General features: G+C 37.8%; 1 long non-coding RNA gene across 1 annotated transcript in view; it reads left to right on the plus strand.

Annotated features, from left to right (window-relative positions):
* The window catches only part of LOC107580166 (uncharacterized), a 32,113-nt gene extending 8,162 nt beyond the window's left edge, over window positions 1–23,951 (plus strand). The window contains exons 4-5 of the long non-coding RNA XR_001608597.1: window positions 3,249–3,425; window positions 23,877–23,951. This is a non-coding gene — a long non-coding RNA (uncharacterized lncRNA). The remainder of the gene's footprint in view (window positions 1–3,248; window positions 3,426–23,876) is intronic.
* Window positions 23,952–24,322: the final 371 nt, after the last annotated feature.

Here is a 24,322-nt window from a genome sequence, read left to right on the forward strand (position 1 = left end):
CACTATCTCTGCACACAGGCAGTCTTAGAGAAAAGCGTCACGTTTCCTGGCATTGTTCTAGAGTTAAATCAATTCCCCATGGCATTCAACTCCCTTTTCTTACCCCGCTGATCAGGTCTGGTTACAAACAGCTATCATTTGCATGAGAAAAAAAGGAAGCTCAAATGGAAAGAGTGGCGTATTATCAATATTACAAAGTGTTGCAGGTAGCTCCACTGAAGGCAACGAGGAGCCTGGCTTTTCATGTCTGTGCGCATTGATTTAATGCTACTTAAAACGAATTGCAGATCAATTGGATTACCCAGAGGCAGATTTAATGAGCCGCACACCGCAAAGGATGTTTGTGCCCCCCGTCATCTCAGCAAGAGAGACTCATCATTCTCAGGGAACAGTTTCTAGCAAATCACGTCTTGAGCAGCGGTCATAACAATAGCGAAAACTTTGTCAAAGACTTTGAAACATGAGAAAAAAATACCATGGTTTTACTATGGTATTCTATGATATATTTTGGAGCACCACAGCTTTACATGTTCTTTAACAGGGTACAATGATAATAGCAGGAATTTCAGACATGTACCATAAGATTACCATGGTATTCTATTAAATGCATTGGAGTGTAACTGTATCACAATGTTTTGTTTTGGATTTGAAACCATCATATATCATGAATGTTTGGAAATGTATAATTATAATACCATGGCTTTTTGGAGATATACCATGGTATTACCATAGTATTCTTTGTAATACTTCGTGGTACTATGAATTATTACTACGTAGTACTACGAAGTATCCATGTTTATTGGACCAAGGTACTACCATAGTGTTCTTTGAAATACTTCAGAGTACTATGGTAATATTTTTGGACATGTACCATGGTATTACCATAGTATTCTTAAAAAAACTGCAGACTATGATGGTTAATCCATAATTTTGGGACATGTGTCATGGCATTACCATAGTATTCTTTGAAATACTTTGAGTACTATGGTAATTCATAGTTTTGGACATGAACCATGGTAAAGTATGGGATTACCATATTATTTGTTGAAAGGTTTTGGAGAACCTGAAAAAGTACTGTGGTAATAGCATGGTACATTGGTGGTATCAGAAGGGGCTTTGTTATATACATCATGGTACTTCCACGCTACAGTGGGTATAGAAAAGCATCACCCCCTTTATATGATCACATTTTGTTCGCCTGAAATGAAGACGGACACAGTTTTTGTTTTATCCTGCTGTATTTACTCAGTGCAACTGATAACATCCAAGTGAAAGATATAACACCAACATGTCAGAAAAAAATGAAAGAAACAAAAACAGTCATTCTTTTCTATACTCACTGTATATATCAATAAAACATCTGTACCATGTTTTTGCTACTTGTCTGCAAGTGTACTTTATAAATACCCTGGTAAATGAATTTTAGTTATTTAGTACCTGGTATCTATAAAAGTACCTTGGTACCATCAATATCAAATACCATTACTGTTTGGTGGTACAGTCTTGAAGTGAACTTCTCCAGTTCTGTGCCAGGTCTGCAGTGAGTTAAACCGGTCTATATTTATACTTAGAGTTAATTTTGTAAGTGATGTAATGCACAGCCTCATACGTCATTTATCCCGTTTTTCGTTTCTCTGCAGCTTTCCATTTCTAACTCGTTTACTCATCATCTCATACAGACTGGGTTCATCTTGATACTGGCATAAACTCTCTCTGTTTGACAAGCCTGTTTTGAGTGGCTCTATACCATCATGGAGAGATGCAGGATAAATATTTATCCTCGTCTGCTACTCTGCACCTGGGATCAATAAGGCTTTTTCTCTTTGCTAATCAGATTGCCTCAGGATATAATTACTGTTTAATATCCTGTTACAGTGAACAGAGTGAGAATGCCTGTCTGCCAGCTCATGATTCCCCGCTCTGTCATTGGAGTGGTGTTTATATGGTGTTTTATATCTGCAGGGCTGACCGCAGGACGGCAGGCACTCCCACGGGCCGCCTGACGCCACCGGTTCACTCAACAGCCCATGTCAAGTTGGACACGGAGTGGCCCTCAAATTTAGATCACATTCTTTGTTTAGATCAGAGAGGGAAACGTTAAGATGGAAATGAAAGAGGGGAAGGGTAGCGAAACAAGAGGCCTTGTGGAAGTGCTCGTCTTGAAGCAAAGTTTAATTTGCTTCTTTGGATGTGTTTTAAAGGTAGAGGATATCCAAATTTTTTTAACACATCCACTTTTTTCCCCTGTAAGAGTTGGCATGGCCATTTGCAAATTTCCCTACAGCGGCTAATGAACTGCAAGTCTCGCACATTCACAGAAAACGGCGTCCTCATTGTAAAATAAGGTGGATAACATGATAGTAACAGTGAACAGTTCTTTAAGGAACCATTTTTTTTCTTGAAGAACATCAACACCAATAAAGAAGTACACCCCACTTTTAGGCCCAAACCACCAAAATGTCTTTCTTAAACCCTCTGGAATATGTGTACATTTGGTATGTTTTGAAAAAAAGACACTTTTTCAATTTCAAGAATTAATAGAATGAATGAATGAATATACAGAACCTGAAGTATATTGGAATGGAAATGTTATTTTGCAGAGCATGTTTTTATCAATTAAAATAAATGTGCATTTGACACCTAGAAATAGAAATGTATGAAGTTGTTTTAAATTTGAGAATGATGTATTTATTAATCAGTCAGGTAACACTTAACAATAAGGTCTCATTTATTAATATTAGTTAATGCATTAGGTAACAATGGGTGATATGTTATTTTTTAAAGCATTTATTAATCTTTGTTCATGTTAGTTAACAAAAATACAATTGTTCATTGTTTGTTCATGTTTACTGTGCATTAACTAATGTTAACAAATACAACTTTTGATTTTAATAATGTATTAGTAAATGTTGAAATTAACTAAGATTAATAAATGCCTTAGTGTTGTTCATTGTAAGTTCATGTTAACTAATGTTAACCAATGAAACCTTTTTGTAAAGTGCTGTTTACAAAAACCCAACAAAATGTTAAAGTACATGCAAAATTGACCACTTTTTACATGCATAAACAACAGCAGAAGTAAATATGGAATGGTTTGATGGTTAGCTGTGTTTTATTATTGGCTTTTAGCATTGTTTTGCCTTTGCTCTCTGCTGTTCTGGATTGTGGTTTCCAACTTGGATCTCCACTTCAACTCAAGTTGACCATTAGTTCCTCACCTGACTCAAACATTATTTCACCTCAAACAGCTCTGACCTCAGTGTACCGGACCCCGCAGATGCATGTGACCTTCCCATGAAGTGCATTTGGAGAAGTCCCGCCAGTTCGGTTCTTGGAAAGCACGTCTCAATGACGCACATCAAAATTCAATCACACACGAGCACCAACCAGGCACCCAACTCCACCCCCTTGTTGACTTGATTAAGGTGAGTGGGATCGCTTCAAAACCTTCATACACACTTTCACGCACACACACACTAGCACACAAACACAGGAGGGGCTCATAAGTCTGATTTCAAAGCTTCGTAATTGGGAAAGGATCTTTTAGACCTGGTGTGGAGCCCCATTCCTTTATTGTTTCCTGAATTTATTGTGCACGGGGAACGATTATGGTACGAGGGTCCATTTAAAGAACAACTCAGCGCTGAAGATGAAGAAACCGCGTCAACAGCCATGTCGTACCCTGCCATTACCGCTTCGGTTCCCTACTCCTATCCTGCTATTTGTTCCCATTAAAAAGCCTACTAGAAAGACTTCAATTCATTCAGACGTATTGTATGCGGTAATGTACACTATTAAGTACCAGTATATTGAAACAAACCTTTGATTAAATGTATTTGAATCACAAAGAAACAGCAAGAATCCTCTCTTGCCTTTGTTAATGAGGGCCTCATTGTGCTACCTGTGCTCACCGACTTTTGCGCCTGAGGTTTCAAGAGGTTTTTTTTCTGCAGTTCTACTCTAATATTAAATCAAATCAACTTGGGGAGAGAAAAAAAAGGCTTTTGTTCACATTTGAATAATTTGTACATATTGTTAGTAATATTGGCTGATCTCGTAACAGTGTAAGGCAGGAAAGGACGTTATTTTTTCCCAGTATAATTGGCATTAAAATTATGGCTATTTTTTTATTTAGGTTTAATTTGTTCATTATGCATTCATGTGATTCAGTATGCTAATTTGTGTTCAATGTAATTTAAATAGACTTATACAAACAAACAAAACAAGCTTGAACTCTTGCCAGCACGATTTTTATTCGTGGCGCAAACCGAAAACCGAAGTAAACAGTGTTCAAAAGGGTACAAAAACAAGACTTTTAAACACTCGAGCACCTTAAATACACAATACAAAGGCATTGGAGGCAAAGGCGCGCAAATCTATGGAAGTATCATACTGTTTGCATAATAGATTAGAAATTAGCATTTTTGTTCATTTTCCATGTATGCACAGTGCCCTGGAAGAAAAACGCTCCATGCATATCAGATCAGCCAGCCTTCCATTTTGCGCAGTATATTATTTGACAATCTAAAATGTGTAATTTGCATGAAATTGCTTAATTAAAACACAGTCACTTGGGGTATTCATTTCTTTGTCTGCCGACGGAGTGCAGCGCAGGCAGATGTAAAGGGCTGTCAGAGAGGAATGTCAGGGAGTGAGAGGGGGGACACTGTCCCAGCACACTTCGTCTTGGCTGGTGAGGGTTACGATGCATAACTGCCTGCCTGCTTTGGGCACACTTGGTAAACGGAGGCCCCTGCGCTGGAAAGATTCAAAGGGGAGGATGGCGATTGACATCGTGCCATCGGCATGTCAGATCTGAGACTTGGCGATGTCAAGCACTCTGTATAGATGCACTTGCTGCTTGTGCCACAGGAAACACGCACTAGGCTATAATGTGTATGTATGTATCAGATTGTTTTTATCCTGTTAATGTTATAATAGATGTTTAGTATGCAATCCCATGCAAAGTATAGTGTTCTTGTGAAATTAACTGAAAGTTCAATTCAACTAAATCAATTAAGGAAATGATTGACTTAGTTGACCTGGTTTATTTTTAAGCTTGGGCTTTTAAGAGAGCTTTTTTTTTTACTGTATCTCAAGGGAAATAAAACTTGACATAATTATTGACACACAGTAAAATTAATAGCTGAAAAATGTATTTGGATAGTATAGCTAAGAAAAATAAATATTTAAATATGTCATTAATTATAAAATTACTGGGATTTCTGTTCTCAATAAAAAAAAGTGACAGGAGGGACTCTTAAGTTGATCTCCAGATAATCTCATTGCTGAATACACTTTTAAAAAAGGATATTTCAAAGTTATCAATAAAACAAAATTTCACAAGCAAATACAATGTTTTTAACTTCAAAATTTCACGTTTTATTTAATGTGTTGCTTGCCATTACTTTATAATTGTGAAATTTGCTAGCAATTTCTGAAAATTGTTTCTACACCAAATGTTTTTAAATGTAGGAAAAACAACTGAGACGTTAAGGCGATTGCATTTACGATTTTATTTGAAGCAGAATCTGACATGCATAGACACATTATTAAGCATATTGGTTTGCACATTTATAATGTTCTGTGACAAATGTGTTATTATAGAAAATAATCCCAATAAAGTAGCTGTTTTTGGAAGAGATTCTGACATGCACATACACACTAAAGACATCAGCCGCTCAAACACACGCACTGAAAGCATATTGGTAGATCATGACGCGTCAGATGAAATGTCCCGTTTCCAGTTTGTGAAGTGTCATTGTAAGTCTCACTCTGTACCCTTTTGTCTTAAATATCAAAGCCAACACAGGCACGTTAACATTTGAAAATTTTCCAGTTCTTCATAAGGGGAGTTCGTACAATAGGGTGGGGGGGAAAGGGCTTGGTGTAGTGAAGTAGCACATATCAAAATGAAAAAGCCCTTTTTCTCTCTCTCTCTCTCTCCCTCTCAATCGCTCTCTCATTCTCTCTCTCTCTCACATCAGTGACTGCCTGTGAAGGGCTTCCAAATCACAGTCCTTGTACCATTCAGCACATACAAAAGGGCTGTGTGAGCCTGAGCAGGCAAGGCCTAATTAAAATCCTTTAACAGAGAGAGAAAGAGAGGGGCACATGGAGCTGGGCTGGGATTGTAAAGGAGGCTGTCAGTGAGTTAGGGCGTCGACAGCCACACACAGACTCTGTGACAGATCTCCAGAGCTGCTATCACATCCGCCATTTGCTCAGAGGGTCTTAATTGGGTCTTTGATGTCCCTTAGAAAGGTGGCAAAGAGATGGAAATGTTATCGTCGCCCACTTTCATATACTGCCTACCAGCTTAGATTGTTTATGATTTACAAAAGATGGGCTTCTCCTGCTCGCTGTCTTTTTTCACCCAGCTCTTTTCTCTTTCTAATAGGGATGGGTCAGGATGGTCGATTAGTGAGGTCAACAAGTGAGTTTAGCTGTTTTTACTCCCGTTGTTTTTAGAAGCAGTGCTCTATTTTAAAGTAAAACATTATTGCTAAATATAACAACAATAATAATGTTAATACATAGTCATTATATTTTTACATTTTACATTATTGTTATAAAATTTTTGTTGAAATGCTATTTCATCCCTTAATTTTGTTGTAACGAAAACAATAAGTCAAAATAATATATAGATAATATTATATTTTTAATATAAAATGTATTATTATTATTATTATTATAGTTTTTGTTGTTGTTGGCCCTTAATATTTTTTAGCTAAAACGTTGTTGCTAAATATAACAATGATAATAATCATAATAATAAAGTTATTATATTTTTAAATGTTACAAGAGATATAATTTATTACTATTATTATTATTATTATTATTTAAAGCAATTTCAGCCCTTAATATTTTTAGCTAAAATATTATTACTAAATGTAACAAAAACAATAATAGATATAATTTCTTCTTATTATTATTATTGTTGTTATTATTATTATTATTATTATTTAAAGCAATTTCAGCCCTTAATATTTTTAGCTAAAATATTATTACTAAATGTAACAAAAACAATAATAGATATAATTTCTTCTTATTATTATTATTGTTGTTATTATTATTATTATTATTATTTAAAGCAATTTCAGCCCTTAATATTTTTAGCTAAAATATTATTACTAAATGTAACAAAAACAATAATAGATATAATTTCTTCTTATTATTATTATTGTTGTTGTTGTTATTATTATTATTATTTAAAGCAATTTCAGCCCTTAATATTTTTACCTAAAACTTTATTGATAACAACAACAACAGTAATACTAATAGTATTATTATAATAAATTGTTGTTGTTATTATCATGTTTTAAGAAAATGTATTATTATTATTATTATTATAGTTTTTGTTGTTGTTGGCCCTTAATATTTTTTAGCTAAAACGTTGTTGCTAAATATAACAATGATAATAATCATAATAATAAAGTTATTATATTTTTAAATGTTACAAGAGATATAATTTATTACTATTATTATTATTATTATTATTTAAAGCAATTTCAGCCCTTAATATTTTTAGCTAAAATATTATTACTAAATGTAACAAAAACAATAATAGATATAATTTCTTCTTCTTATTATTATTGTTGTTATTATTATTATTATTTAAAGCAATTTCAGCCCTTAATATTTTTACCTAAAACTTTATTGATAACAACAACAACAGTAATACTAATAGTATTATTATAATAAATTGTTGTTGTTATTATCATGTTTTAAGAGATATTATTATTATTATTATTTTAGCTAAAACATTGCTAAATTATAGCAATAATAATAATAGTTGTTGTTATATTTTCTAAATAATTACTAACGAATGTATTGAGAAACAACTCAGAGAGGGGTTTTTCATGCTCAAGTTGCAGCTGTAAATTAATCAAAGCACCATTTTGTGTGATGTGAATGTTCTAAAAACATGTCAGATTTGCATAATGGACTTTAAATCATGCAGTAAATTATGCAGTACTTTCTTAAGACTGACCAGTAGACTACTGCTTCATGCAACCCACTGACTAGCCATAGTTAAAAAATGTCGTTTTTCACATCTCTACTTCCAAAGTCGTTACGCCGTTAGCTTGCATTTTAACTCCTGTCATGGTCGTAGCATCTGTAACTTCCTCTCTGTGTTTAATTCTCTCCCCACAAATTCACAGCCATTGCAAGGAGGCAATAAAAGGAGAGTGTATGTATGTGTGTGTTTTTGGGGACGGCTAGAGAGGGGCGAATCCCTGCTGCCACCGCTGATCAAATGAAACAACAAGGGCAACAGCAGCTAATGCGGGGAGCTGTTTAGTGCAGGGCTCCCTTTTGAAATGATGATGATAATGGATTCAGTCCGCTCATTAATGGAGTCCGAGTGCTCGTTAGAGTGAACAAACAAGCCAGCCTGTCAGCACTGGAAATGCCAAGTGCCGGCAACTGTCTCTGTTTTATGTGAGGACACTGCGTTCTCGCCATTTACCCACCTACTCCACCCCAAACATCAAAGTCGGTGACGGGGACCACCGTGACACAAACTCTGGCAAACAGGGTCGCCGGGTCAAGAGGGATGAAATCAGTTCCTCTCTTTTGACTCCGTCCTCACATAAGTACAGCGTTTTAAGCCTGTGTATTCGCTCATACATGCAGTAACTAGTGGGAGTTTCGCTATATTTAAAAATTTTTCGATCGGTCTTAGGCCACCCAAAAATGAAAATTCTGTCATCGTTCACTCACCCTCATGTTATTCCAAACCTACATGCATTGCTTTCTTCTGTAGAACATGCACACACACAAAAAAATATTTTGAAGAATGTTGGTAACCAACCAGTTTTGGTTCCCATTGACTTCCATTATATGGGTTCCCATTGATTTTTATTGGGAACCAAAACTCTTTGGTTACCAACAATCTTTAAAATATATTTTTATGCTCCACAGAACATAAAACAAAGCTCATGTAGAAGTCACTTCCAAACCAAACAGCTTTAGTTTGGTCAACGCAGCGAATCTGTATTGGGAAATCTTTAGCCCTCACGTCAAAATCACTATTTATTCCTATTGTGATGACTGGATTTCGCCTGAACAGTGGTAAATGTAACTGCACCTTTATACTTTTAAGCCAATGTGTTTGCTCATATAAGCAGTAACATGTGGGAGTTACTTTTTATTTAAAGCTGATATGTTTAATTTTTTCGATTGGTTTTAAGGTGTGGTCACATTAGCTAAATTTCGCAGACTGTCTAGTGGCAATAGTGTAGCGATGTATGAAGCACAGCTCACACAGAAGTCACTTTCAAACCAAGCAGCTTTCTGTTGGTCAATGTGGCAAATCCAACTTGAACCGGTTGCGAAATCTGCATGGTGAAGATTCACAATATCACATGAAATGCACAATCGCATTGAAATTCGCTGAACAACTGTAAGTGTGACGGCACCTATGTACTTCTAAGCCAGTGTGTTTGCTCATATAAGCAGTGACAGAAGTAATTTTCAAAAGATGGGGGCGGGACTATATGTTTGTCCTAGGAATGGAAACGGTAGAAATGTTGGCTGAAACATTGAAGGAGGGACTCATACTCAACTGTGTGGTTAGTTTCTCTGTTCTCGCATGTTCTTCTTACATTAGTCTTTCTCTGAAAAAAAAGACATTTTTAACAGACCTCACCTCCGCTGGAACTGTAGCTTAAAGCAGAGAGGAATGATTTTTTCAGTTAAACTGAGTCATCTACTTATGTCAGACGATCCTCGATCTCCCAGCGTCTTTGAACCCATCAGAAAATAAAGCGACAACATCTTGTCAAGGAAGTTGAAAGATCAGAGGACTTTGGTTTCAGAGATAAAATCACTAGGGTCTGCCACCATTTCACAGAAGTTCTAGCTTCCACCAAAAATGTAATGAGTGCACGTTGGCTACTTTTTGTGATTTGTAATGCACCTTATCTTCCCACAACAGATCTTTGCTAATCAGTGCCTTTTTTTTGTGTCGCGTCTCTGTACTTGTCACATTCTTCACTTGTATACATAGTAATCATACCTCTCCATATCAGAAGTGAACTGTAATACTGATTAAGTTTAGGGATTCATTTTTTTCTTCAAGTGCAACAAAGTGTGAAGTTTCAGATAACACTCTGTTCTGCATGAAAGGAACATTTGATCATATTACATAGTTTTTTTTGGAGGCGAAAAGAGAAAAAAGATCACCAATGAAAAGTCATCACCTATTAAAGTCAGGCAAAATTACCCGGGTTGCATTAAGAAGCTTAAAAAAAAGAAAAGACAGAAAGAGAGAGATATGTATCATGCATGTGGAGATGCATAAACATGATGGGGCAGCTTAAGTAGAAAATGAGATCTGATGCCTTACTGAAGAAGAGACCTCGTGCTCAGAATGCATTTAAATTTAAATATTCATATCATTATAATCCAGAGGAATATGTAACGACTGTATGATATTTTATTGAGGAGGTTTTAAAAATGAATGCTGTCCCAACTCCTTAATAAAAATCCTGCCAAAGCTCTTAGTAGTCACACTGAAGGCGTTCCTCTTTGGTGTCATGCCAGTCAAGTCTGCTACAGGTCTTCGGGTACTTTGCCCGGGCCCCACACACACACTCTCTCTCACAGGAAGTCTTTCTTCTAGCTGTGTTTACTTCTTTCTTTGAATAGTCAGATTGTTCTTGTGTGTGTATATTTTCATTAAAACATGTCAGATAGTGGATTCACATGACAATCCCGTGTGCATTCACTCTCACTTTCTCACACACACGCAACGTTTACTTTGCTGTCTAAATGGGGACATATCATAAACTTTAATTTAGACGACTTTAATTTGATATAAAAGTAATAATAATGGCTATAAAATAACCTTAAATTGATTTATATTCCCAGGTAAATGTGTCAGTGAGTTTACTTCAACAAGCATACTATACTAGAAATTTTATATTGTGTAAATTTAAAGTTGTTATTACTCCTTTGTTATTATTCAATATATTTTTATTATGTATTTTTATGATATTGTATAATATTTATATGCACTTTTTTTGCTTTTTTAATTAAATAATCTATAATGCAAATAAAATATGTGGTTTTCCAATTTTTAACAGCATCCAAACAGAGCTTTTTACCACATAATCATAAAACGAAACATAACGAATATATACATAACTGTATATATATATATATACAGTGCCGATCCTAGACTTCTGGGGCCCTACGCAAAACTGGGCAGTGGAGTGGGGTATGAGTGGTTATGAACGAATGAATGAAACGCATTTGTCTGTGTTTCACTCCTTCTCGAATCGCACTCGCGGAAAGCACTTAAGAAACTGTCTCTTCCGCAGCTCGGTACACGAATATATACATAACTGTATATATATATATATACAGTGCCGATCCTAGACTTCTGGGGCCCTACGCAAAACTGGGCAGTGGAGTGGGGTATGAGTGGTTATGAACGAATGAATGAAACGCATTTGTCCGTGTTTCACTCCTTCTCGAATCGCGCTCGCGGAAAGCACTTAAGAAACTGTCTCTTCCGCAGCTCGGTACGCGTTCAACTCATTTTTTAGTCTTGAGCAAGACTGTACGACATTCACATTACATGATTTGAGAGAGCTATGTGGATTCATACATCCACCTACAGAACACCTAAAACGCTTGAGAGACATTCTCGTCAGTGCAGCAAGTCAGTGTCGCTGTGTGTGAACTCGCTCAGGGCAGTATTATGTTAAAACGGCAGTGTCTGTCAACATTTCTGGGTGGGGCCTGTGGCTAAAGTGACGTCACATCAGCACCAAGTCGGAAAACAGGTAGTTGGGAGACACTGTTTATGATTTATGGGGATAAAAAAAAAGGAGTGGGTGGACTTTTATCATTATAGGGTGGTTATGTACACACACTGCCAACACACATTTAGGTCCAAAGTGAATTTTGCATAATAGGTCCCCTTTAAATCATCTTTGAGAGCAAGGGGGCCCCCTGGTGTTTCGGGGGCCCTACGCAGCTTTCGTATTTTGCGTACAGGGAGGAGCGGCTCTGTATATATATATATATATATATATATATATATATGAATCGATTTTTATGTTATTTTTCAATGTTATAAAACTAGAGGCACACACACAGAGTACTCTTGCTGCTCCATGCATATGGCAGTACAACTACCTCTGCAGTCACTGTAGCACATTGTCTGTTTGTGGTCCAGGTGTGATGTGGAGTCGGTGCAGTGGTCTCCTGTTGTGTGTGAGGTGTGAAAGGCACTGCACACTTCTTGAGGAGTTGAGGACAGATTGAGTTCTGTACTGCTGAACAGCTGTCATTCCCTGCTCACTGTCAAACAACATACAGGGGACGCCTGGGGTTCTGACAGCTCTACTGCCATCCACAATGTTTCTTTATCTGAGGAGGAGAAAGAAAAGCTGGAGTGTATGATGGTAAGAGATGTACAGTTACAGTATGGGAAAAATGTCATTTCATGCCTAAATCAAAACAAAGTTGCTTTTCTGTCAAAATTAATGTCAACCAGTGTTATTTTAGTATTATTGGGATGCTATTATATACTTAATACTTTGTGAACTAAGTGAAAATGTCCAAATTGGGCCCAAAGTGTCAATATTTTGTATGGCCACCATTATTTTCCAGCACTGCCTTAACCCTCTTGGGCATGGAGTTCACCAGAGCTTCACAGGTTGCCACTGGAGTCCTCTTTCACTCCTCCATGACGACATCACAGAGCTGGTGGATGTTAGAGACTGTGCGCTCCTCCACCTTCCGTTTGAGGATGCCCATGCTTGGCCAATCCATCACCTTTACCCTTACTTTCAGGCAGTGGTCGTCTTGGAGGTGTGTTTGGTGTCGTTATCATGTTTGAATACTGCCCTTTTTCTTCAGTGTTGTCACATGAAAAGATATAATAAAATATTTACAAAAATGTGAGGGGTGTACTCACTTCTGTGAGATACTGTATATATATAATCATATATATATATATAATCATAGTTATTAACTTAATACTTAAAATAAATATATGTTGAATTGTTGGTGTAAGGTGAAAATATTGAGCAGTTTTAATTGAAAGCATTCTCTTTTGACTGAATTCTTCGGATTTAGCAGATATTTCCTGCCACACTTTGTCATTTAGTTGACTGTCCATTGTTTAACTTCCTCTTGATAGCTCTATATTCATGCTCAGATTCTCACACCTCCGGCTCAGTGTTAATATCTGTTCAGAGAGCGGCAGAGGGAATGAAAGAATGGAAGGAGGAGGTGCAAAGAAGAGGAGGAGGTAAAAATAAATTGCATTCCCCTCCTAACAGGGAGCCTTCACTAATTATGCTGTTTGAGTCCTCACAGAAGCCAAGTCTTCTAAATAGACCTGTGCTCGGTGAACCCTGAGTCGGGGGGTTCCTGGCGGTGCCCAGCCAGCTCAGCTGCCCTACTTCCTGTCGTTAATTATCTTTTGTTTGCCCTTGATAATCCGTGGCCCGCCGTGCCCATAATGAAAGCTCTGAATCACTGCTAAGTGTAAAAAACAATGGCATTGTCATTACCACATCATCAGTGCATTATAAATAATGAATGAAACGTGCATTAGGCAGACAGAGGGAGAGTTTATGAAAATGACTTGTGAGAATAGATTAAATTACAACTATTATTACTTTTCCTTTTGATGTAGTGCATCAGAGTAATTACAAAATTGTATAAAAAGGGATTCTATTCTCCACGAGCGGTATAAAAATCAAATTTATGTTACGAGGGAATTGTGTCTCGAGTTGACAGTACTTAATGTATTATTTTAAATAACATTTTCTTAAAAACATCAATTTCATATTGAGAAGGACATCATTAGGACGAGAATAAAGCATTAGTTTTCCACTTGGCCAAACATGAATGCGATCCGTGCGTGTGTGTATAAACGCGTGGCGACGAATAAAACCCTTCGTGTGATAAGCAGCCATTAAACCTCGGCCTGCTACATTCTTGTCCCTGATTTTGCTTTACGATCTTCATAAATCTGTCGGCAAAACTTATCAAGTCACAATGATAGACTGCGTTGGGCCATTAGTTTGCAGTAGCACCTTGTCCTTTTTGGCGGGAGATGTGCATCGTTACAGATTTGGGTTTCATAAATCTGATTCTGATGCTCAGGGTCTGGTTACAGATGCAAAAAATCAACGCTGTTTTTCCCGATCAGCTGGGATTATCTTGTCGGAAATGGAAATCGACATATCTCTGTCGAAGGCGAATGAAATGACATACACTCCGACAATTCGTCATTTGTTCATGGAAGTTTTCAAACTGTGGAAATGATGTTATTACTGGTCGGCTGCATTGTGCGGGTGTAATGTGCTATTTGCCATGCCAGGCCTGGGTTTTGCAGATGGAAATTAAAGGGAGAAAATTGCTACTAACTACTCAATTACAGCGCTTGATGGTTATGCTGACCTCGGTTGTCAGCAATGGCAACACCGGGCCAATCATGTGGCCCAGATGGCATTAAATTAGAATAGGAAAAGAGGACGATTGCACATATTCATCGCACAAAGACATTTGAATTACCTTGGACGCTTCAGCTTGATATCGAACAATTAAGTGCAGTGATAGGATTTTATGGGACAGTTTAGAGGCAACGTGCATACAGGAATCACAGTGCGGTGGAGAATTGGCTTTAGATTTCAAATCTGTCAATTAAAGGGCTTCTTATTATTCCCCAACAGGCGACTCTGGTGTTTACCTTTTATTTAATAGCTTTATTTGCAGTTTGTACATACTTCAGGTACGTTAGCAAGATGAGGAAAAGAGCTCGAGTATATAAGATGGTGTCTCATATGAAACTGGCAGCGACTGTCATACATAACAGATTACCCAGGAGATGGTCGGCCAAACTTATTTTCATATAAATCAATTATAGATCTCAGTATTGGATCACTTCTTTCTTGGGCCGACAGTTGTTTGTATTCCACCTTTAGTGTTGATTACATCATCATGTGTGTAGATAGCATATATTATTTATATTGAAATTCTGCACGGAAGGATTTACAATTACTGAAGGCACTGGACTGATTAATTCCATTGAGTTTTGCTGTCGTGTTTCTGCTGTGTGCCATCATTTGAAGTCATTTTCTCTGAAGTCTCATCTCTTTAGGCTGATAAAGTGTCTTTATGATAAGTATGATGATTCTGGTATTGTGTTTTGTTTTTTTACCTGTGTACCTCTCCTTATCTCTCTAGATTGTTCATATATTCATACATGTGCTCATGAACAATACTTCTTGGTATACATTTTGGTTTTATGTATTTAGTACTCATTTCTGAATTTCACAATTTTTGTCACTTTTAGGTAACTCTAAACAAAAATATAAGCAAAATATAACTTTTTATTATTTTTTTCATTTACTAAAATAATTCTATGATATGAATTATGAGTATGATATTAAATGTTTGATTAAATATATAGTGCAGAAATAATAATGTAAGGCTAAAACATTATGATTTAAGAAATAAAACATTTTGATTAACATTTTAATTAAAAAATAGAAGAAAAAAAATATATATATACACAGTTTTTTGTAAACTGTTTGTTTTTGTGTAATATCTAAAACTATGCTACACATGATGGAGTGTCAACGTATTGAAGAAAACGTATTGTGTCGCACCATCCTCATTTAAATCGTTGAATTCACAGCATTCTCTTGCTCTGTAAACTTTAGCGTCTAGGCAGTTATCAACCCTCTATATCAGCCTTTTTAGCATTATTAATACAAAATGTCTTATGATTTATAGTTTTTTGAAGTGTAGGTCACATCTGTAATAAATCCTGACTGATGTAACCAGGCTTAGTCTGACGATCTCTTTAAACCTGTACAATGCTGCTGGGTCATTACAGGTCTTCGGCCTCCCTGAATAGCCTTGACTCTTTGTTTGTCTTGTGGTCTTGCGGAGATGTTCTATGGATTGCATTCAGCTGTAATTCTAGGCAGCCACTAAACCCGGCCGGAGTCAATAGCCCATAAGTCTCTTGTTTATCACCAGATCAATTGCTCCACTTCACAAGGGAAGGAGGAGACTAATTGTTTTAGGAATAATCTCTCTTTGTGCGTGCGGATATGGCATCGACTTGCAGAAATGGAAAACGATTTTCGCCTCTCAAGCTAGATGAGAAGGCGCACTTCTGTTTGCTCGTGTTTATAAGTAATGAGAACATTTGAGAGTTTTGTGAGTTTGAGATGATTGCAGCTAACAAAAACTCTTAATTTATCCCATATCGTGTTTTATTTTCTCTCAATTTTTGACTCAATCCTTCTCGTTCTTCTACCCGCAGTAGCTTCAGAATGTTTTCATTCATTTTCTCCCTCTTCCCTGTGAAAAAAGGCCAGCGTAGCTGAACTGTGATGCACAGAGGGCCGTTCCCCTGCTCTGCGGGTAAAAGCCCTTCCTTTTGGGATCAATTACTTGGCACTGGGATCTTTAAAAAAGAAACCTGCCTGATTAAAAGTCCACACGGCTCCCTGAGATCCCATGTTTGGGGTTCCTGGCCTCAGCATGGCTATTTTTTGCATATAATGTTTAAAGGTCAGTTGCTGTTTTACATAGGCGCTCTATTAGATGGAGGTCAGTCGGGCCATGTGTATTGTTGCATTGTAAGCATACAATTTTGTGTTTTTGCTCTTTGCTTTCAAAACATTTTCCATCCTCTCAGGGGAAAATGTGAAAAGCACTGTTGATTTTGCGTCAATGTAGCCTTAGACATACAGTAATACTCTCATATTGTTATGCATTTAGTTCATCATTGTGGCTGAGGGAGTAAATTTTTTTGAAGCACTGCACAGAAAATACCCACAACTCCTTGGGAAGGCATCTCTATTGGCAAGTCAATGGAGAATGCGCACAAAAAGAAGGTACCGTGTTCGACATAGCCGCTGATCAAAGAGGCCGGAGGCTGGTGGAGATGGAACAGCTCTCCTCCATGGATAAAACTGTATTATAGTGTATTAAACAAAACCAGTGAAGGAGCAGAGGAATCCCGCCAGTGCTTTCAGAAGTGCTAAATGCTGGGTCCCTGTAGAGTCTATTAGACCCCCATCCTGCACTGGTACTGCATTGTAGAGAGCGAGTGAGAGAGAAGGAGATATCTCACTTTGTGTCTTCCTAGAACAATATTTAAGCTACAAACTCAATATAGAAGGACTAAGGTGTTTTTCCAGAGACTGCTTGTGGTAATAAAATGCTTATGGTTCACTACAAAGTTTTTCAGGAATAATGTCAACCTCGCCATTGCTGCTTCACTTTTTTCCCTCTTGTAGGATCACTGATTTAACAATGAATTTTTCTACACTTTTGTTGCTTTTTTCCCCGGAAGACCATTTATGTAAATTGTGGTAATATACAGGTTTTGCAAAATATCATAAATATTGATCATTTCTTGGCATAAATGCATTAAAGGTTTCTTTTTTGTAGACTATTGGGTCAACAAACCTTTATAGATTTATAGATGTATTAATTTCCAATGTGTTTTATTAATTATATTATATTATTATATGAATTCATTATTATAATTTTTTAAATAAAATGTTTCATTGTTTCTATTATCCCTTATCAATGCAAAGTGATCACAAAATGGTAAGGATTTATGCAAAGTTTTGGAGTGCACTGTAGTTTGTTTTTAAATTCTGATTATTAATTCTAAATCGATATGAGTATTATGGTTTTCTATGAAAAATACAAAAAACATTTTTGGGAAAACTCAACATTAAGGTTCCATGTGTTAACATTAGTTAACATGAACTAACAAATAAAAATACTTCTAAAGCATATATTAATCTTAGTTCATTTCAACATTTACATTGTAAATCAATACATTGTTAAAATCAAAAGTTGTATCTGTTAACATGATTTAATGGTCCTGGGCTAACATGAAATAACAATGAACAGTTGTATTTTAATAAGCCAATTTTTTTTTGCTATGTAGCCTTTAAGTGTAATTTTTAGTGTTCAAGATGTAAGTGGCAGTAGTGTTAGTATGCAAGTCCCACGCAAATATGCACGCAAGAGCAGTCGCAAACGAGCGTCAAGTCCTTACTTTCAAGATATACATCAAGTCTGCAGTACACAAAGTCAAGAAAGACAAGTCAAGAGCCATACTGAATCAAATCACTGTACTGGACCAAATACAAGTTATAGGGGAGACCAGGCCTACATGTCACTTTTTTGACCATTTTTAGTCATTAGTCATGTTGCATTATTTTCTTAGTCAAGCAGTCCCTTAATTTTCATCAAGTCAAAACGTGCAACTTGAATCAGTCGTCCACTTTTGGTAAATGACATCAATATTTTGGCAGCACACGTCAGCAGTTCATCAGGACAGGTCAGTGTTCATGATAATTAGTTATGGTTAATTATTCATATTTCCCCATGAGTTAAATTCGCTACATTAGGATGTCAATACTATTACCGTTTTTTGAACATATTTTGCTAGTTTTGCAGCTTAGTGTTCAGAAATGGTTTAGATGCACTGGAAACAGAGTTTTGCATTGTGAATGTTAGAGTATGTCTACTAAAGTACATCAAACTTACTTCAAAAGAGCCAGCGAAATCCTGTTTTCCATGATATGTCCCCTTTAATAATCAGCGAGTATCTTCACAATATGCTGCATTTATTTATAGACTTGCATTTTTTAAGTAGATCGCTCAGAATCTGAATAATTGGAGCTCTTGGTCAAGCAGTAAGGAAATGTACAGCACTCTGTTATTAGATCTGACAGCAGAGAGGCTTGATTAGATAGTTGCAGCGTAATATAATCAAGAGTCAAATCACACACATTTTCATTTTTGGTGCTGTGTGTTCTCTCTCTTTCTCTCTGTATTTGTCTCTGCAACATGTTCTCGCTCGAAAGCATGTAATTATGGCTTGCCCCGGCTGATAAACAGCTCCTGAGCCGCACTCCACCTTGTACAACAACACATGCAACATACTCCAGATCATGCGTGTAATCATGTTGTTGAGTCTGATGGACGCAAGTGCAATTACAAGAGAGGCGGTCAGGTGGGCAAAATTAGAGCTGCCATGCTGCTGTTTGGTCGTGGAAGCAGTAATGACTACTTAAAGCTGTTTCTGACTAGGGCTGTTTACTCGGTGGGGAAAAAACCAAAAAATCATCCGATTAGAGCATTCAGGGCCAATAAATGTATCCGGTCTCTCTCTCTTTCTTTCCCAGGCTCTCTTCTGTTCCTGTATACTGGATTAAGTGAGGATGTACAGTGCTATTTTAGACTCTCTTTCCCAGTAGAGCTGTGAATAACTGGTGTGATTAAACAAGGTGATAAGCTTCCGTTTTTCTTCCTGAATGTCATTCCAGGTTTGCTTTATCGACCTCACTCTAATTGGCAAACCATTTCCTTGTCGGGTTCAAAAATAATGAATTGATTTGGGCCTCTTTTCTTTGTAAGTTAATGTTCGGCCCGCCAGGATGTGTCTGTATATTTGGTTATTTTCCTATTTAATGAGCACATCAGATTGTGATGCGCTGTGTTCTGTAGGCGTTTGTGTGCATATGGCGGTGGAAGTAATCTTTAATTTATTGAAGTTTTCATTGATGAAGACTTGAGTTTGCGTTCTCCTCCCAAAGCACAAGGCCTAGATATAGTGTTTCAGGCTATTTGCGCTTTTTTTTTTTTTTTTTTTTTTCGGTTCTTTGTTGTCTTGAGAGGAGAAAACACTAGCTTCATTGTTTTCTTTTTGCTTTCATTTCCATTGGTTTAGGCACAGAAAGGCAAGTGTATTTATATAACAAATGTTATACACAATGTTAAAAAGTGCATTTATATGAGCATAAAATAATTTAAAAGAAATTATTCGATTTAAAAACTGAGAAAAAATATTGAAAAATGAAAACATGTAAAAGATTTTAAAATCTTTAATCAAGATATAAAAATAAATAACAGAAAAATAAAAGTTTAATTTAAAAACTGATTAAAATGGAAAGTATAATGAAATATGCAGTTGCAAATATGAAATGTACCCAAGACCCACCCCAAAAAAGTGGAAAAAAAGTTAGTTAGTTAAAAATCATATATCAATCAATCAATATCATTTTATTTCTTTTTTTAAATTATTTACTTCATTCATTCTTATGATCTGACTCATTTGTTCATGAATCAGATTACACAGGTCACGCTGCATGTTATGCCCACCATCAAACTTGTCAATTTACTTTGAGAATGTATATTTTCCTTATTCCTGACACAACACCATTCTCTCAGTTCGCCAACAGTTTAAAAACGTTCACAGCAACTAAATGAACCGAATTCCGTCAGACAGACAGAAACCTGTAGTATGAAAGCTCTCTCAGCTAGACAGAGAGAGTGGAAAAGGGGGAAAAAAAGAGATCGTTTCCAGGACAGGGATCTACTGCATGGCCAGGCACTCAGCCACATCTGACTTTGATTAATTACAACCTCTCCATCCCCCTCATCCTAGTACCTGACAGGGAAAATCTAGCCCTGTACAAGCACAGCAGACCAGGAAGCTCCACCACTTCACTTTGTCACACCGCACTTGTTTTCTCCCTCAGGATGTGCTTTTCAGAACACACTCGCTGAGAGATACAGGGCTGCGCTCTTTTGTCCGTGAGGATGTGGAGCTCTGCCCAAAACAGATCATGCTGCATTAATCAGAGCTGGAAAGTACACAGTTGCCTGGCGGCCCTTCCATCGGATTAGTCGTGCAAGGCTTTAAGCGTTTGCATCGCAGGCCTTTTATCAGCCATAAGCGTCTAATTTATGAAGCGCTCCGGCCTTTGCCTTCAGTCAGCGTGAAACCACTAAAAGTGAAAAAAGACAGACCACGAGCTGCATCGTTTTATTTAATGCAGATCATTTTGCGGCATTAACTCCCGAAGAGCTTTTTGCAGCCACTGTGTGGGAGAAAGCAACGCTAATGCAAGAACTTAAAGTATGTAATAGGGCTGGAATTAGCCCGTATTAGAGTTGCCGAATGAAGTTTCTGGACTTTTCGTTCATTAAACCCATAGTCTACCGCTTTGTCTTTGGATTCCCATCCAGAGTGGATGATGTGCAGGGTTTTAGAGACGCGTGGGTGAAATTAGCCAGACGTGAAAGCATATCATTAATCAGCGGCGGCCACGTCACTTTGATTTCCTGTCGTAAGGTCGGAGACATTTGTTTAAGGAAAACGGTCAAGTGTTAGCGAAGGACATGTCTAAATTCACCCATGAGTGATGACTTCCTAATAAACTAATGCAGAACAAGAGGGAAAGGGTTTGGGAACGTTCTTGGAGGGTGTTAATTAATAACACGGCCCATAGTGGAAAGGTTAAGATTCAGTCCGATCCAAATATCAGGTGGATAAAAGCCACCATCTAGATCGTTGTTAATAAGACCTCAAACTACAGCAGAACTAAGTGCCAGCCACATTCCATTGAGAGACTTGTTCAAATATAAAATTGACCTTCAGCTAAGCTGCGGGCGCATTATTGTAATAGCTCAGCGAACGAATGGCCACGCGACTCTCGCATGCTGAGAATTTGTCCCCGTTCCTTAAAATCGCCTGGGTTCCTGGGTGGGAAGAAATGAAAAAGCGACACAGAAACGGGGCTTGCCGTTCCACACTCTGGGTGTTTAACCAAGCACAATTTGCAGCTTCAATGAGACAAAGCTTGTGATCAATGCATAATAGCTCCTTATTAACCTCAATTACCACAATTAAGCCCGACTGCCACTGGGCTGCTTTGATGACTTAATTAATCTGATTCATTGAAGAGGCCACAGTGTCCCCCCCCATAGTTCCAAGCCTTGACCGACCATGTGGCCCCTGTTAAAAGCACATCTGGTGGAACAAAACATCTCCTCGTTGGCAGACAAATGCCTCCACTCTGTGAATGAAAGGCAACCCTCTGCTCTGTGATGTTCATAATGAATGGTACAAGCCCCTTGGCACAGTGCCTTATTGGGTGGCTTGGATAGCTGCCCAGTTTGTTCGCGGCTAATTGCTTAATTGATGCATTGTTTTTAGTGGCGATATGAATTGCTCTCATTTTGACAACAAAAGGCATTACACACCATTAGCGAGTCACGGCTCTCTGTGTGCGCTTGTTTTAAAGATTTAAGGCGCCTTTTAAGATTTTGCGCTTCAATGCGATTAGTAAACACCCTCTTGGAAGACGTCACGCTCTGTGGATAATACGCCTGCGGCAAGGTTGTTCAAAACTCACAATTGAAGAATTGGCTTCTTTTCAATTCCTGAGTTAGAATGTGAGTTGAATTAGCTACAATACAGTAGAAGCTAAATTGGATTGAATCATACTTTTTCAAAACTTTCAAACAAGTCGAGCCAACATTCAAAGTTTGTCCTGACAATTTTGCATTTTCTACTCAAAACTTAGTTACATGAATTTCTTTGAATTCGAATTGGCATTCTGCACTTGTTAACTATCACAATTCAAATTTTAGAATTTAGAATTTTAGAAGGCATTTAAATCTGAATGTCACACAACCGTGGCCAGCGACTACCGACAGCTCCTTCTGTGGTTATTTTGCGAGCCGAAGATACATTTACTCCCCCCGCGCGAACACAAAAACACTGTTAGTATTTACAGTTCCCTCTTCGCAGTTAAAGGAAATGAAATGGCATTTGACTCTGTGTTGGAGCTGTTTAATTAGCAGGCTAAGGGTTAATAAGTTCCTCCTCCGGCGCTGAAGTGTCTCCTCAGGAGAGTTGACACTTCCATAATGCATTCCCTTTCCTGCTAGAGTGTAGCACTTCCACCCCCTCCTCCGTCAAGGGCCCCCCCCCCCCCCCCCATAGTTCCAAGCCTTGACCAACCATGTGGCCCCTGTTAAATGCTCATCTGGTGGAACAAAACATCATCTCGTTGGCAGACAAATGCCTCCACTCTGTGAATGAAAGGCAACCCTCTGCTCTGTGATGTTCGTAATGAATGGTACAAGCACCTTGGCACAGTGCCTTATTGGGTGGCTTGGATAGCTGCCCAGTTTGTTCGAGGCTAATTGCTTAATTGATGCATTGTTTTTAGCGGCGATATGAATTGCTCTCATTTTGACAACAAAAGGCATTACACGCCATTAGCGTCTCGTGGCTCTCTATGTGTGCTTGTTTTAAAGATTTAAGGCGCCTTTTAAGATTTTGCGCTTCAATGCGATTAGTAAACACCCTCTTGGAAGACGTCACGCTCTGTGGATAATACGCCTGCGGCAAGGTTGTTCAAAACTCACAATTGAAGAATTGGCTTCTTTTCAATTCCTGAGTTAGAATGTGAGTTGAATTAGCTACAATACAGTAGAAGCTAAATTGGATTGAATCATACTTTTTCAAAACTTTCAAACAAGTCGAGCCAACATTCAAAGTTTGTCCTGACAATTTTGCATTTTCTACTCAAAACTTAGTTACATGAATTTCTTTGAATTCGAATTGGCATTCTGCACTTGTTAACTATCACAATTCAAATTTTAGAATTTAGAATTTTAGAAGGCATTTAAATCTGAATGTCACACAACCGTGGCCAGCGACTACCGACAGCTCCTTCTGTGGTTATTTTGCGAGCCGAAGATACATTTACTCCCCCCGCGCGAACACAAAAACACTGTTAGTATTTACAGTTCCCTCTTCGCAGTTAAAGGAAATGAAATGGCATTTGACTCTGTGTTGGAGCTGTTTAATTAGCAGGCTAAGGGTTAATAAGTTCCTCCTCCGGCGCTGAAGTGTCTCCTCAGGAGAGTTGACACTTCCATAATGCATTCCCTTTCCTGCTAGAGTGTAGCACTTCCACCCCCTCCTCTGTCTCTACATATTCCCACTGAAGTCTGGGATAAAGAGCTGTTTTTCCCTCTCTCTGCTGCATGTTTGTCCCCAGACCCTCAGAGAGCATTCCGGAAAGCTGGCAGCCTCTGTGGAGCGTCTTCTGCTGCCAGGGGAGCTCGTGGAACTCGCAGGGATGAAGAGAGCGCCGGCCACATGGAGACACACTGTTACTTATTCATCAGTTCGCAGTGCTCTGAGGGAGGAAACAAGGCCTGTGTGCAGTAAACACACTGCCGCACAACACAAAGACTGAAATAACAAGAGCTCAGCCCGGCATCCGAGCTGACAGAGATAGGTGCCAGGCAGGTTGTGGATTCGGTGTGTATGTTTTGGAAGCGATGACTGTGCGCAAGACTCCCTTGATCATCTTTAGGTGCACCAGACTGTTTTGGGAGGAAATGTTGATGCGTGTTGCATATACAACACGGAAGTCATCTCTCTTGTGACCAGGCAAATGCTGGTTTTGAACATTTTAATACGAAATGATTGGGGCCAAAT

This window comes from Sinocyclocheilus grahami, unplaced genomic scaffold (assembly GCF_001515645.1).
Source record: "Sinocyclocheilus grahami isolate Dianchi unplaced genomic scaffold, SAMN03320097.WGS_v1.1 scaffold33.1, whole genome shotgun sequence".
Taxonomy (NCBI): Eukaryota; Metazoa; Chordata; class Actinopteri; order Cypriniformes; family Cyprinidae; genus Sinocyclocheilus; species Sinocyclocheilus grahami.